This window comes from Coenobita brevimanus, chromosome 30, assembly GCF_032717465.1.
Source record: "Coenobita brevimanus isolate Jiangsu-jjx chromosome 30, ASM3271746v2, whole genome shotgun sequence".
In the NCBI taxonomy this organism is placed as follows: Eukaryota; Metazoa; Arthropoda; class Malacostraca; order Decapoda; family Coenobitidae; genus Coenobita; species Coenobita brevimanus.
This window is the reverse complement of record NC_136983.1, coordinates 31,750,635-31,764,569: the sequence shown is the minus strand read 5'-3', so window position 1 is coordinate 31,764,569 and position 13,935 is coordinate 31,750,635.

The following is a 13,935-nucleotide window of genomic DNA, read 5'->3' as shown; positions in this document are numbered from 1 at the left end:
ATTAGGTCAGAACCATAAGATATTTTATTCCAGCTAACAAACACACCATTCTGTATCAATTAATCCCTTCAAGACTACTTGGTCCCGTTACATGATTTTATTCAACATGGATGCTTTCGTAGCTGATGCTGTGTCCTTACACCCCCGCAAAAAAACAAAAAAAAAAAAAACATAATCGAAAATCTCTCCTACAACTGCATCAATTTTAGCCTGTTGGTTTTGATACCAAAAGCTCCTTAACTGATTCACAGGGAAGCCTTATAGTTAAAACCTTTGAATCTGACCACTACAGTTCATAAACTAATATGCAATAATTTTACCCTGACTGTCAGTCTGTGTAGCGCAGCCGCAACTGGAAAAAGATTACCAGTACCAAGAAACTTAAAAGGATGGCTGCAGTTAGGACACAGATGGGCCCATTTCAATTTCATGCCAAGTACAATTTTCTAGAATCTAAAGGGATGTTTTGACCCCTAATAATTGTTCCCATTAGTTTTACTGGTACCTTACACGGGATGTGTCTAGCGGGGTTCGTCCTGCGTAGAAGCTGCTATTCGTCATCTTCAAGCAGCGGGAGGCACGGTTGAAAAACGGCCCTCATTTCAACAAATATCAAACTAAATCATATTTTCTTCAACAAAATGTTTACAGTTGGCATTGATATGACATTCTGTCTGTCTGTCTGTCTATCTATTGCCAAACGCCTCAATCCTGTAAGGGGTGGCTACAAACAAATCGCCTACATGTTGGTCTGTCTAATGCCACTGCATTGCCTTGCCCCCAGTTCACACACCCCTCTCTCATATACCTTTCCATTCCATCCCTCCATCTCATCCTCGGGCTCCCCCTCCCTCTCCCCCCCTCCACCTCACTCCCATACACTCTCCTCGTTAGTCTCTCGCTCTCCATCCTCTCCACATGTCCAAACCACCCCAGTGTAACGCTTTCTGTCACATCCACATCCACACCATAACACTCTTCCACTTCCTCATTTGTCACTCTGTCTCTCCATGTAACTCTTCATGCTCCTCTCAAATAACTCATTTCCAATGTTCCCATTCTTGACTTGTGTCCTTCCAGCAAGGTCTAAGCTTCACTACCATACGTTAGAGTTGGTGTCACAATACTGTCATGCAGTGACCTTTTTCCTTCCATGCTCATTTCCCTGTTCCTTATCACTGCTTTCAAAGAACCAGCAACCTTTCTTCCCTGATGTACCCTTTCAAGTGCATTATCCTATAAACTTCCATCCTTACTCATCATACTATCCAAGTACTTAAACACACTCACATTTTCCATTTCCTCCTCATCCAGCCTCACTGTACATTCAGTGACTTCACTTCTCTCAAGGACCATAACTTTACTCTTCCGTACATTCACCTATTGACTCCGCTTCTTGCATTCGCAGACTAATTCACCAAGCCTTGCAATAACCTTTCGTCTTCACTTAACAGTACATTCTCAACCGCAAACAACAGTACATTGAGTTTCCAAACACTGCTCACTCTTATTAGGGTTGCTCCAACATCCACTGCTCTACGTTGTATCTCCTTTTTAACCCCATCCACATACAGATTGAACAGCGATGAGAACATGACACATCTCTGTTTCACTCCAACATTCAGATAGAAAAATTCACTCAGTACACACACTGCAGTCTTAGCATCCTCATACATACTCTTCACGGCATTCAGTAACTTCCCATTTACTCCATATATCCTTAATACTTGCCACATTCCTTGTTTGTCGACCCTGTCATATGCTTTTTGCACATCTATGAAGGGTACATACAACTCCTTTCTCTTCTCTAGAAAAACTTTTCCACTAAAGACGTAATAATGAATATCACAACCTCTTCTCTTCCAAAAACATTCCTGTTCTTCTACATATATTCCACTGTTAAGTCAGTAAGTATCCTACCATATATTTTCCTATTACACTAAGAAGACAAATGCCTCTATGGTAATTATGTATGTAATGGTGCAAGAACTAGTGGAAGCAGGTGCATAGTTTCTGAACCAGCGGTTTGCAACTGAAACAATTGGCGGGGGAGGGGGGATTATGAATCGCTGAAAACTGGTCATCTTCACAGACAATTATGACATTTGAAATTTAAATAGATGAATACATTTTGTTACCGTTGGCAACAGTGCTATGGAGCATTCGGTTATGTAAGCAGATTCTTCTTATATTCAGCCATTCTATTGCAAATGTGAGGTGACTGATACGATCCCGTGTGGGACAAACGACTGAAATTCGAGGGCGAAACCAGGGAGCCCTTTGCATAGAGCGGACAACGTAGAGAAGCAGAGGGCTGAGGTGACAGGATGAGGGAGGCGGGATTGGGCTAGCAAATGCAGGAATAGGGAAGTGAGGTGGTGACTAGTTGCCATAATAGGCACTTCAATTTGATCATGATGAACTTTTGTTATGGAGCTTATGAGGAGTAGGCTGTAGTACTAGCTGATCAGGTTGGTACTCTCAAAAGGAATGAGAATGCTGGTGATAAGGTGTGCTGGAGCTCCTGTTTCACTAGTTAACACCCCCCGTGGGCAGCCACCTTGTCGTAGTGGGGAGGTTTGCATGTCCCTGTGATCCCACAACCCTGCCTGCGGATGTAATGACATCTAGCAGGGTCTCCCATGCTGGTGGGGTGAAGGGTGAGGGGTCTGACTAAGCGCTGCCCAAAACGTAGGTTACCAGTGTGGGTCATCAGTGCCGCCCTCCAAAGAGGTCGCCTTGGTGTTGTCCTGAGTTGGGTGGTTGGGTGTCTTGGCTGGGGGGTGTTGGGGAAGGCGGTCTTTGCACTGGTGGGAGTGAGCTTTTGTATCACGGGGTGTCCTTTTTGGGTCACCCACTCAGGACAAGGTACCCCGCTCCCATCAGACCATGCTCGGTCCCCTCACTCCCTGGTAGGTGGTTTCCCTTGACTACTGGTGTCATTTTACCTCTGAATAATGTACATATGGATACATTAAACACATCTTTAACCACTCATGTGGTCAGTGACCAGCCACACGAGTCGCCATCACCTGGTCACTCTACGGTCAATGACTCTTTATGCTCCGGGTCATCTGCCAAAACTGCGAATCCGAAAGTCCCTTCTATGGAGCTGTTATCTGACCTGTTTGTGAAACACTCTTATATAAAATACATAGTACTCAAATGGCTGGTGGTACTTCCTTCCAGAACCTGAACTATTTTCATATTCACAATGGTTTACTTACAACATGTGGACTTACTGTACCTCCAAGGTGTCCTTACTGGGCAATGTTCTCAGTTGCTAGAGACCAGGAATGTAGAATAGAGTTCATACATCCAGTCCCTTACTATGGTCGCCAGTTATCCAGTGTCTGCCTCCTGTTGCTTGGGCTTAAATCAGTCCCGTGGGGTTGTTTATTCTTGTGACTTGATCTCTTATTTTGTTTCTTCCCTCCTGGAGGGACTGGCTCCTCAGGGAGCTGTAGCAGTACAGAGAATTATGAAGGAAGCTAATGGGGTTTTAACACCCACGCCTACTATTATCTTGACATTTGACCGCCTTACTTTGCCTGAGGTTGTCACTGTTGTGTGGTGGAAGCTTAAGGTTAGCCCTTATGTTCCCCGTCCTAGAAGGTGCTATTATTGTCAATGGTTTGATCATGTTCGCCATTCTTGCCTGTGGGAAGCGTCTGGCCTTCCTGAGGCCTGTGGAAATTGTTGTGGTGTTTCCCATGGTATGGTTGATTGTTCTCAACCCTCTAAATATCTGAACTGTGGAGGTGCGCATGCTGCCTCCTCGAGGGATTGCGATCTGTACTAGCTTGAGCATGAGATTGTTTCTGTCCGAATGAAGGAGAAAATGTCCTTTTCTGAGGCAAAGACCAGGGTAAGAGAGAGGTTTATTTGCCCTGGGGTTACCTTTGCTGCTGTCTTGTCTCGCCCTAAAGCTACGTGGCAGGTGCCCCTGCCATTGCACAATACCCCATTCACTTCTCAGGGTTCTCAGTCAGGGTGTTCCAATGAGGGGGTGCAGCCTGACAGCAGCTGTGCTTCCTTCAGGGAGATGCCTCCTGCCTCAGGGGGTGTCCACTCTGGGGTGGTGCTTCGTGCATCTGGAAGTGCCTCATCCATCCCTGTGGCAAATGTCCATATTGATACTATGTCTTGCCTTGACACATCCAAAACTCCCAGTGTCACTCCTGTGCATGGCAATCATCACCGTAGCTCCTCAGAGAACTCAGAAATAGAAGCATTGCTACCAAAGATCTCTGCTGTGGAGCCCACTACTCCTCCTACTTGTGATGCTCAGGGGTTGGGGCGAGTGCAGGCTGAGGATGGCGTTTCGCTGATGGACCAGCCACCACCGGACAGTGGTGGTACCCAGGTCGTTGATGCACCTCCTTAGCCACATGAGGCCTTGCCCTCTCAGGATTCCAGTACTGTGGGGTGTGCTACCAATCATGTGCCTTCTCATGGTGGCACTGCTTGCTCTACTCCAGCTGGGGGAGCTTGTGGTCCCCCTGCCAAGCCATCTCTTGCTTCTCCAGAGAAGACTACTGCCCAGCCCTCTTCTTCTTCCTCCAGGTTATCTTCAGCCCGGTGGCACACTGCACCATAATGCTTCCAAGCCAAGTGTTGTTCCCTTCAGAGGAAGAGTGTTGTAAAACTTTTCTCTTCCTGATGCTCATGATTGTCTATGGATGTTCAACATAGGGTGCGAGTTCCTGGTGCTGGGCAGTTTCTTCCCAAGGGCCTTCCTAAGCATCAGTCCAAAACCACTCGCTTGTCAGGAGGTGTACAGTCCCACAATTAATAATCATCCCTTCACTATGGGTTCTGTCATCCAGTGGAATTGTTGGGGTTTACATGCAAACTATGAAGAGCTGTGTCATCTTGTTTCTCAATTCACTCCTCTGTGCATGTGCATCCAGGAGACCATGGTTGGTGATGCTCTTCCTTCCGGTCCTTCTGGGTTACCATACGTTTTATTCTGATCCTGTGCCGGGCCAAGGCCATCATGGAGGTTTTATTCTGATCCTGTGCCATGCCAAGGCCATCAGGGAGGTGCTGCTATCTTCCTATGCCAGGATATTCCCTACAGTCATCTGGACATCTCCACTCCCCTGCAGGTTGTTGCTGTCCGGATGTTTCTACGTTGGCAGTATACAGTTTGCAGTCTTTATCTTTCTCCTAGTACAACTATTGAACGGGAGGATCTGGAACGCTTTGTTCGTGGGCTTCCTTCTCCCTTTCTGTTCCTAGGAGATATGAATGGTCACCATCCACTATGGGGTAACACTGAAACCAACCCTTGGGGTGTTATGCTGGCCTCCTTCTTGGAGGATGAGGAGTTGGGCATTTTAAACTCCAAAAAGATGACTGATTTCCATTGCCAGACTGGAACTTTTACTGCCATTGATTTGTCCTTATGTTCAGCTAATGCTGTTTTAGATTTTACCTGGGATTTGTTGCCAGACCTGTATGGCATCGACCCTTCTCCTTTACTCTTGACTGCTAGTGCAGGTGGACCTCTGCCACGTCTTCCTCGCTGGCATCTGGATAAGGGTTACTGGCCACGTTTCAGGGAGTTAAATTCCATTTCCCTTTTTGTCAATGAGTTTTGCTGTCTTACTGAGGCAGTGTCATTTTTCATTGACATGTTGCACTCAGCAGCCCTATTCCAAGAAAGAAGAGTCAGTTTCCTAAACGTCTGGTTCCTTGGTGGAACTCTGATTATAGTTCAGCAGGGAAAGCCAAACGAGTTGCCTTCTCTCGACTTAGTCATCACTATGGGGATCCTTAGTATTTAGTGGCAAAGCAGAGGGCACGAGCTCATATGAGGCAGGTTTTAAAGGAGGCCAGGCATTTATCCTGGAAAGGTTATGTTTCTTCTATCAGTTTGAGGACTTCTCTCACTCAGGTGTGGAACCGGGTAAGGAAAATTTCAGGAATATTTACTGTTCCCTCCCCTCCTGTTCTATCTGCGGCAGGTGGAACAGCAGCTGATCCTTTCACTCTTGCAGTTGTCTGTTGATCATTTTGCCAGCGTGTCACAGAAGGATGCAGATTTGCCTTTCGCTTGTCAGCGTTGACGCCTAGAGTCTCATGGTCTCAGTTTTGCCTCTTCCTGGGAAGTGCTATAAAATTCCCTTTTCTGTTTCTGAACTCCATGCGTCTCTGTCACAGTGCCATGATTCCTCTCCTGGTTATAATGATATTCCTTATGCCTTTTTATGTCATCTGTCTGATGAGTCCCTTTCGTTTTTGCTTTCACTGTTTAATAAGATCTGGCTGTCTGGTGAGTTTCCAGCTTCTTGGGGTGTTGCTGTAGTTATACCCATCTCCAAACCAGGTACGGACCACTTCCAGGCGACGAACTATTGGCCTATCTCTCTGACGTCTTGTATATGTAAAGTTCTAGAAAAGATGGTCGATGTTAAGCTTGTGTGGTTTTTGGAGAATGGTAACTTCTTATCTCCTGCCCAGTGTGGTTTTCAAAAAACGCGATCTACCTCTGATGTACTACTGTCATTAGGATCTTCTGTCTGTGAGGCTTTCTCCACTAGCCAACTACAGGTCACAGTCTTCTTTGGATCTGGAGAAGGCATATGACACTGCCTGACGTCATGGCACTTTACTTTCTCTTCATGAGTTTGGTCTTCGTGGGCAGTTGCCTATTATTATTCAACAGTTTTTACCTAACCTTTTTTTAAGGGTCCGAGTGGGAGGAGTGCTTTCTAATGCCCGTGCACTAGAAGATGCAGTACCACAGAGGAGTATCCTTAGCGTTACACTCTTTGCAGTAGCCATTAACAGTATAATCAATGGACTTCCTGACAGTGTACGAGGCTGAATATATGTTGATGACCTCTGCATTTCCTTCACCACATCTACAATGTCTCTGAGGATGTTGCAGCTAGTTCTTAACTTAATTTCTGACTGGGCAGAGTCTCGTGGTTTCCATTTTTCTTTAACAGAGACAGTGGCTATGCATTTTTGTTGTCTTCGAGGGGTTCACCCAGACCCTGACTTGTATCTCTATGGTCAGAGAATATCATGTGAGGAGGAGACGCTGTTTCTGGGTCTTCTGTTTGATGGATGACTAATCTGGGTTCCTTATATTCTTTCTCTTAGGATGGCATATCTAAAAGCTTTGAGTCTTATGAGGGTTTTGGCTCATACCCCCTGAGGGTAGAGTATTTTTTTTTCAAGAATACTCCCCCAGTATCTGTGCTTGTCGTACAAGGCAACTAAAAGGGTTGGCGGAGGGTTACTGCCCCTCCCCTGAAAACAACTAATTAAAAAGACGAACAAGAAGCCTCGGACAAGGACTGACCAAAAGATGACGACCAAGGACCAGGCAAAGGACATGGTAATCAGAACATGGAATGTAAGAGGTGTGAATGAGGTGAAAGAGAGAGAGATTGTCCTGGTGCTTGAGGGTGCGAAAGTGGATGTATCTGGAGTAACTGGAACTAAATTGAGAGGTGAGAGTGTGAGAGAATGGGATTATGGATGGGGTATATGTGCAGGAGTAGGTGAGAATGAGAGGGCAAAAGAAAGAGTGTGTATACTTGTGTGTAAAAGATGGAAGAAGAATATAAGAGAGTATGGATCAGTTGGGTCAAGGATTGTGTGGGTAAGTTTGAAAGTTGGAATACAAATGTGGGCGATTTTGTTCATGTATGTACCAACGCAAGATCGTGCAAGCAGAGTGAGAGAAGAGTTCTGGAAAAATGTGGAAGTGTCCATGGAAAAGTTTGAAAGAAATGAGAGAGCGTTTTTGATCGGTGATATGAACGGTAAAGTAGGGAATGTGAAGGTGGATGGAATAGTTGGTGAGTGGGGTGTGCCTGCTGGGATAGATGAGAATGGCAGTACATTAGTGGACATTTGTGCTGGGAGGGGGTTGGTGATAGCCAATACTCTCCTCAGGCATAAAATGATCCACAGATATACATGGCAAGTGATGAGAAGGGTGGGTGGTGAACTAAATGAAAGGGGAAAAATTGATTATGTGTGTGTGGATGAAAGGATGCGAAGATGTGTAATGGATGCAAGAGCTTATAGAGGCTGGGGGAGTGGACTTTCTGACCACTACTTGGTGGTTGCCAGAATCAAGATCCAAATAAGATGGAGTAATAGAACAAGGGAAGGACAGGAAGAAGGAGTATTTGCAAGGAGAGTGGAAAGGTTACAAGAGGATGAGAAAAAGGCAGAATATAAGAGAGAAGTGGAGCAGATGGGGACATGGAAAGTGTGTGCAGGATATTCACAGAAGAAATATGTGAGCATGTGATGTGGTGTGTGGGAGGAAGAGAAGACGGAGGGGGGTGCAAGGAACAGCGTGGTGGAATGAAGAGGTGAAACAGGCTGTGGCACAAAAAAACAAAGCATACAATGAATGGATGAGAAATAGGGCGTGGAAGAAGTTGAGAGGCGGAAGAGAGAGTTATATGTAGAAAGAAAGAGAGAGGTAAAAAGATTAGTAAGAGAGAGTAAGTACAGAGTGGATGAGGAATTTAGAAGGAATTTGAGTGTAAAGTGGAGGGACTGTAAGAAAATGTTCTGGAAAGAGGTGAAGAGAGTAAGACAGGGTGCAATTGAAGTTGGCAGGGGAGTGAAAGATAAAAATGGTAGATTACTAGTGGAGAAGGGAGAAAAAGTGAACAGATGGAGAGAACACATTAAAGAATTGTTGAACATAGAGGATGGAAGTGATGCGAGTATAAGTGGCTGGGGAATGGCTGGGAGAAGGAGGGAGGTGAGAAGACAGAAAGAAATCAGTAGGATCGAAGTTGTGGAAGCAATGAAGAAAGTTAAATTGGGGAAAGCCCCAGGAATTGATGGAGTGTGTGGTGAAATGTTGATGCATGGGGGAGAGATAGTAGTAGAATGGATGTGGAAGATGTGCAAATTGGCCTGGGAGGAAGGTAGAGTTCCGGAGGATTGGAAGTCAGGTATAATTATTCCCTTGTACAAAGGAAGGGGAATAAGAAGTGTTTGGTAATCATAGGGGCATTTGTCTCCTTAGTATAATAGGAAAAGTGTATGGTAGGATACTTATTGACAGAGTTAGGGAAATAACAGAGGAATTAGTTGGAGAAGAACAGGAAGGCTTTAGGAAGGGATGAGGTTGTGTAGATCAGATATTCTTAGATCTTTAGTGGAAAAGTTTCTAGAGAAGGGAAAGAAGTTGTATGCGGCTTTCATGGATTTGGAGAAAGCATACGACAGGGTGGATAGACAAGGACTGTGGAAAGCATTAAGAATAATATGGAGTAGATGGGAAGTTGTTGAATGCTGTGAAGAGTATGTATGATGGTGCTAAGGCTGCAGTGCGTGTGGATGGTGAACTGAGTGAATTTTTCTCTTTGAAGGTTGAGTCGAAACAGGGATGTGTCATGTCTCCATGGTTGTTCAATCTGTACATGGATGGGGTAATAAAAGAGGTACAAGTAGGGTAGTGGATGTTGGAGTGGCCCTGGTGGGAGAGGGTAATGTTTGGAAACTCCCTGTACTGTTGTTTGCAGATGATACTGTGTTGTTGAAGACAAAGGGAAGCAGCAAGGCTTGGTGGATGAGTTTGGGAGAGTGTGTAAGAAACGGAATCTAAAGGCGAATGTAGGGAAGAGTAAAGTGATGGTCTGTGAGAGAAGTTATGTCAGTGAATGTACGGCGAGGTTGGATGGTGAGGAATTGGAAAATGTGCATACGTTTAAGTACTTGGGTAGTGTGGAAGTTTGAAGGGTGAAGTGCTTGATAGGGTATAGCAGGGAAGAAAAGTTGCTGGTTCCTTGAAAGCAGTGATAAGAAACAGGGAAGTGAGCATGGAAGTGAAAAAGTTACTACATGACAATATTGTGATACCAACTCTAACGTATGGAAGTGAAGCTTGGACGTTGTTGGAAGGGCACAAGTCAAGAGTGAGAGCAGTGGTAATGAGTTATTTAAGAGGAGCCTGTGGAGTCACATGGAGAGACAGGCTGACAAATGAGGATATAAAGGAGCGTTGTGGTGTGGATGTGGATGTGATAGGAAGCGTTAGGAGGAATACACTGAGGTGGTTTGGCCATATGGAGAGGATGGAGGGTGAAAGACTGACGATGAGAGTGTATGTGAGTGATGTGAAGGGGGGGAGAGGGAGGGGGAGGCCGAGGATGAGATGGAGGGATGGGGTGGATAGGTATAGTAGAGAGAGGGGTGTGAGTTGGGAGCCGGGCGGTGAAATGGCGGGGGACAGGGCGACGTGGAGGCGATTTGTTTGTGGCCACCCCGAATGGGATTGAGGCATCTGGCAGTAGATAGATAGATAGATAGATAGATAGACATGTAGGGACGCTGACATTCAGTCCCTGCTCCTCTTGGATAGGTCTCTTATTCTTCCTAAAGTTGGATATGGGTGTGAGGTCTACTCCTCTGCGACAGATGCTTGTCTCCGGTTGTTAAATTCTGTGCATCATGCTGGTGTGCATGTGGCAACTGGGGCATTCAGATGATCTCCGATTTCAAGTTTGTTGGTGGGCGCGGGTGTACTCCCCTTGGATTTGTGACGCCCGTTGCTGATGATGAGGTGTTGGTATCGTATTCAACGAATTCCAGACTCAATTTCTGGTGCCATATTCTCCCAGGATTTCCAATCTTCTGTTACAACACCCATCTCAGTTTCCCAAAGCCCTTGGTTACAGGGTCTGGTCTGTTATGTTAACCCTCTCTGTTCCGAGACAGGCAGTTTGTTCACATTGGATCCCAAGGGTGGGTTCTTGGCTACTCCTTTGTGTGACAGTTTGTAGGTCCGTTGTTGGAAAAAGGGTTCATTGCCTCTCAGATGTCCCTCTCTCTCTTTTTAGAATATGTCTCCACTCATGGGGATGCTATCCCCATCTATACTGACGGGTCTAAGACCGATACTGGAGTAGGATTTGGTGTTGCCTTCCCTTCCTTTAGTAGGGGCAGTAGCCTTCCTGGTGCTGGGGTGGAGTGAAGGAGGCGAGGGAGGGTAGTTTTTTTTTTTTTTTTTTTATGTGTCCGACTCTGGGCATAGGCTTCACAGCCTGCTATCAAGGCCCAGCAGTCCTTCTACATACCATACACCTCTACATGTCACCACTTCGGTGCTAACACCCACCGTCCATATTGAATACATGCTAGGGCTGTCTCATACAGGACTGGTGTATTGGTACTAGCGGGGGTATTTTTACGACATGTCGGCGGGTGTTCTTGTAGATCAGTAAAGCCTGATTTAATGAAATTCAAATCCTTAAACTGTTCCCTGCCCCAGCCGGGATTCGAACCTGGGTCCAAAAGGACTGCAGGCCACCTCTCTATCGATTGAGCCACCGCCTCCCCCATTGAGCCACCGCCTCCCCCATTGAGGTAGGGGGAGGGAGATTGAAATGTGAAGTTGTGGCCACATAATTTGTCTATTTTCTTTCATTCAGGGCGTCATATAAAGGAGTTACTATTCTGTAGATAAATCTGTTTTCCACAATGTATAGCGATGTCAGATAACAAGTTTAGATAGGTGGTGATATCAAGGACTGGCTCGTGAGAAATATACTGACGTGACAGATCAAACATTGGTGCAGAGCCAGATATTTGTGTTTATCCATGTATTTTGACTTCAGACGCAGAATGGAATCTGGATAGCTTTGACTTCCGTTATGTTTGTGTAAGAAACGTACTCTACCCTTACATATAATTAATTTTTGGAACTAAATATTATATGCAACCTTTGAAATGGCTGTGTCCAAGTAAATATGATCAGCCTCGCGGTATACATTCCCTCTGTACAGTCACCATCATGTCAGTTCAATAATTATTTAATGACATATGAATATAAAAAAGCCATTTAAGGGGCAGTGGGCTATATTTTGGGTAAGTATAAAAATTACTGACCAATTTTCATGAAAATTTAATACAACAAATAAGATACCGACTTACGTTTCGTTTCGTTTCGTTTTTAAAGGCTTCAACATGCTTGCATGCGTCGGCCTTGGTCACCTAATGGCGGCTCTCCATGCTGCACGATCCATTGCAGCTTCCCTGTTCAGTCCCTTAACCCTGAGGTCACACTTAATGACCTCGTCCCATGTCTTTCTCGGTCTACCCCTCGTAACCCCACCCCCAATATTAACACTTCTCACCTTCCTCACTCAATTATCATCCCCCATCCTCTCCACATGTCCAAACCATCTCAATCTACCTCTCCTCATCACATCACCAATACACTCCAGTCCCATCCTACCTCTCAACTCTTCCACCGTGAACCCAGCCCCCCTAGACCTTGGACGTAGGGACGCACTACACATCCACTTAATCATTGTCATTTCTGTACGTCTGAGCCAGCGAATACCCTTCTCCTTCACTGCCCAGGTCTCACTACCATACAGCATTACACTCCTAACACATGCTGCATACAAGGACCCTTTGGCACGTACGGAGAGTCCTCTATATGTCAGGAGAGACAAGAGCTCCAAGAACTTCTTCCAACCACTTCTCACCCCAACCACAGAGCTAGCTCCAGCCCCACCTCCAGCACACAATATGTCTCCCAAATAACAAAACTCTTCCACACACTCAAGAGATTCACCAGCAAATTCAATTCTTTCAAAGTCTGACACTCTCCACCTGCTCTCCCTGACATGCCGCACACATAATATCAGCATTATCTCGCAGTCTACCTCTGGTACCACTACATCTCTTAATTCATCCATTTATCACAAACACCGCATAAAATGGAATTACTTCCCACGCCCTTGTGGCAAATTGCACATGGCCACTCTCCCTCATCTCTGACAGTACCGCCACCAACCCTAGATACCATCACTTTTGTTTTATCTGCATTTACCCTAAAGCCTTTGTGCCCCATGCCATCTCTCCACTTCCTAAACCTTTCCTCCACCTCCCTTTCATTCTCTGCAATCAACACCAAATCATCAGCATACAACAACTCCCACGGGAGTCCGTTTCTAAAGTCACGTGAAAGGGCTTCAAGTACCATGATAAAGAACATGGGACTCAAAACTGACCGCTGATGCACACCAACATTCACGGAAAACCCATCACTCAAATCTCCATTCGCTCTTACCTGGGTGTGAGCACCCACATACATAGCCATAACCACCCTAATCAGCCACTCCTCCAAGCCAAGCTTTCTCATTGCCCACTTCACCACCTCTCTAGGGACTCTGTCAAAGGCCTTTTCCAAATCAACAAAAACAAAATAAAGATCCCTTCTCCTACCAATATATTTTTCCTGAAGCTGTCGAACAATGAATATGGCATCAGTGGCCCCCCTACCTGGCATAAACCCAAAATTGCATCTCATCAATATTCACTCTTTCTCTAATCATACCTTTTAAAACTCTCTCCATTACCTTCATTATCTGATCTAAAAGCTTTATACCTCTATAATTTCCTCTTTCCAGGGCATCACCCTTCCCTTTATATACATTTACAATTATACTCTTCAGCCAATCATCTGGGACAACACACTCATAAATAATCCTGTTTATCAGGTCAGTGACTAACTTCACCCCTATATCGCCTGAGGCCTTCAACATTTCGGTATTCAACCCAGACACAACTGCTGCCTTCCCCACCTTCATCCTGCCTATTGCCTCACTCACAGTAGCAGCATCAATCAAAGGCCAAGGGCCATACACTGGATCTGCTGGCTCCAAACCTTCTCTGTCCCAGTCAAACTCCTCATTCAACAACCGGTTATAATGCTCTCTCCATGCATCTTTAATATCCTCACTGTTCACCAGTACCCTTCCTTCATCATTCTTCACACACTGCTCACCTATAACATCCAGATTATCCCTCCTCACCTGACCTGCCACCCTAAATATCATATTTTTCCTTTCCCCATGATTTAGGTTATCAAGTAAAAGTCTCTGTGACTCAGACTTTGCCCTATATACCTCTCTTCCATCCCTACGCTTGGCA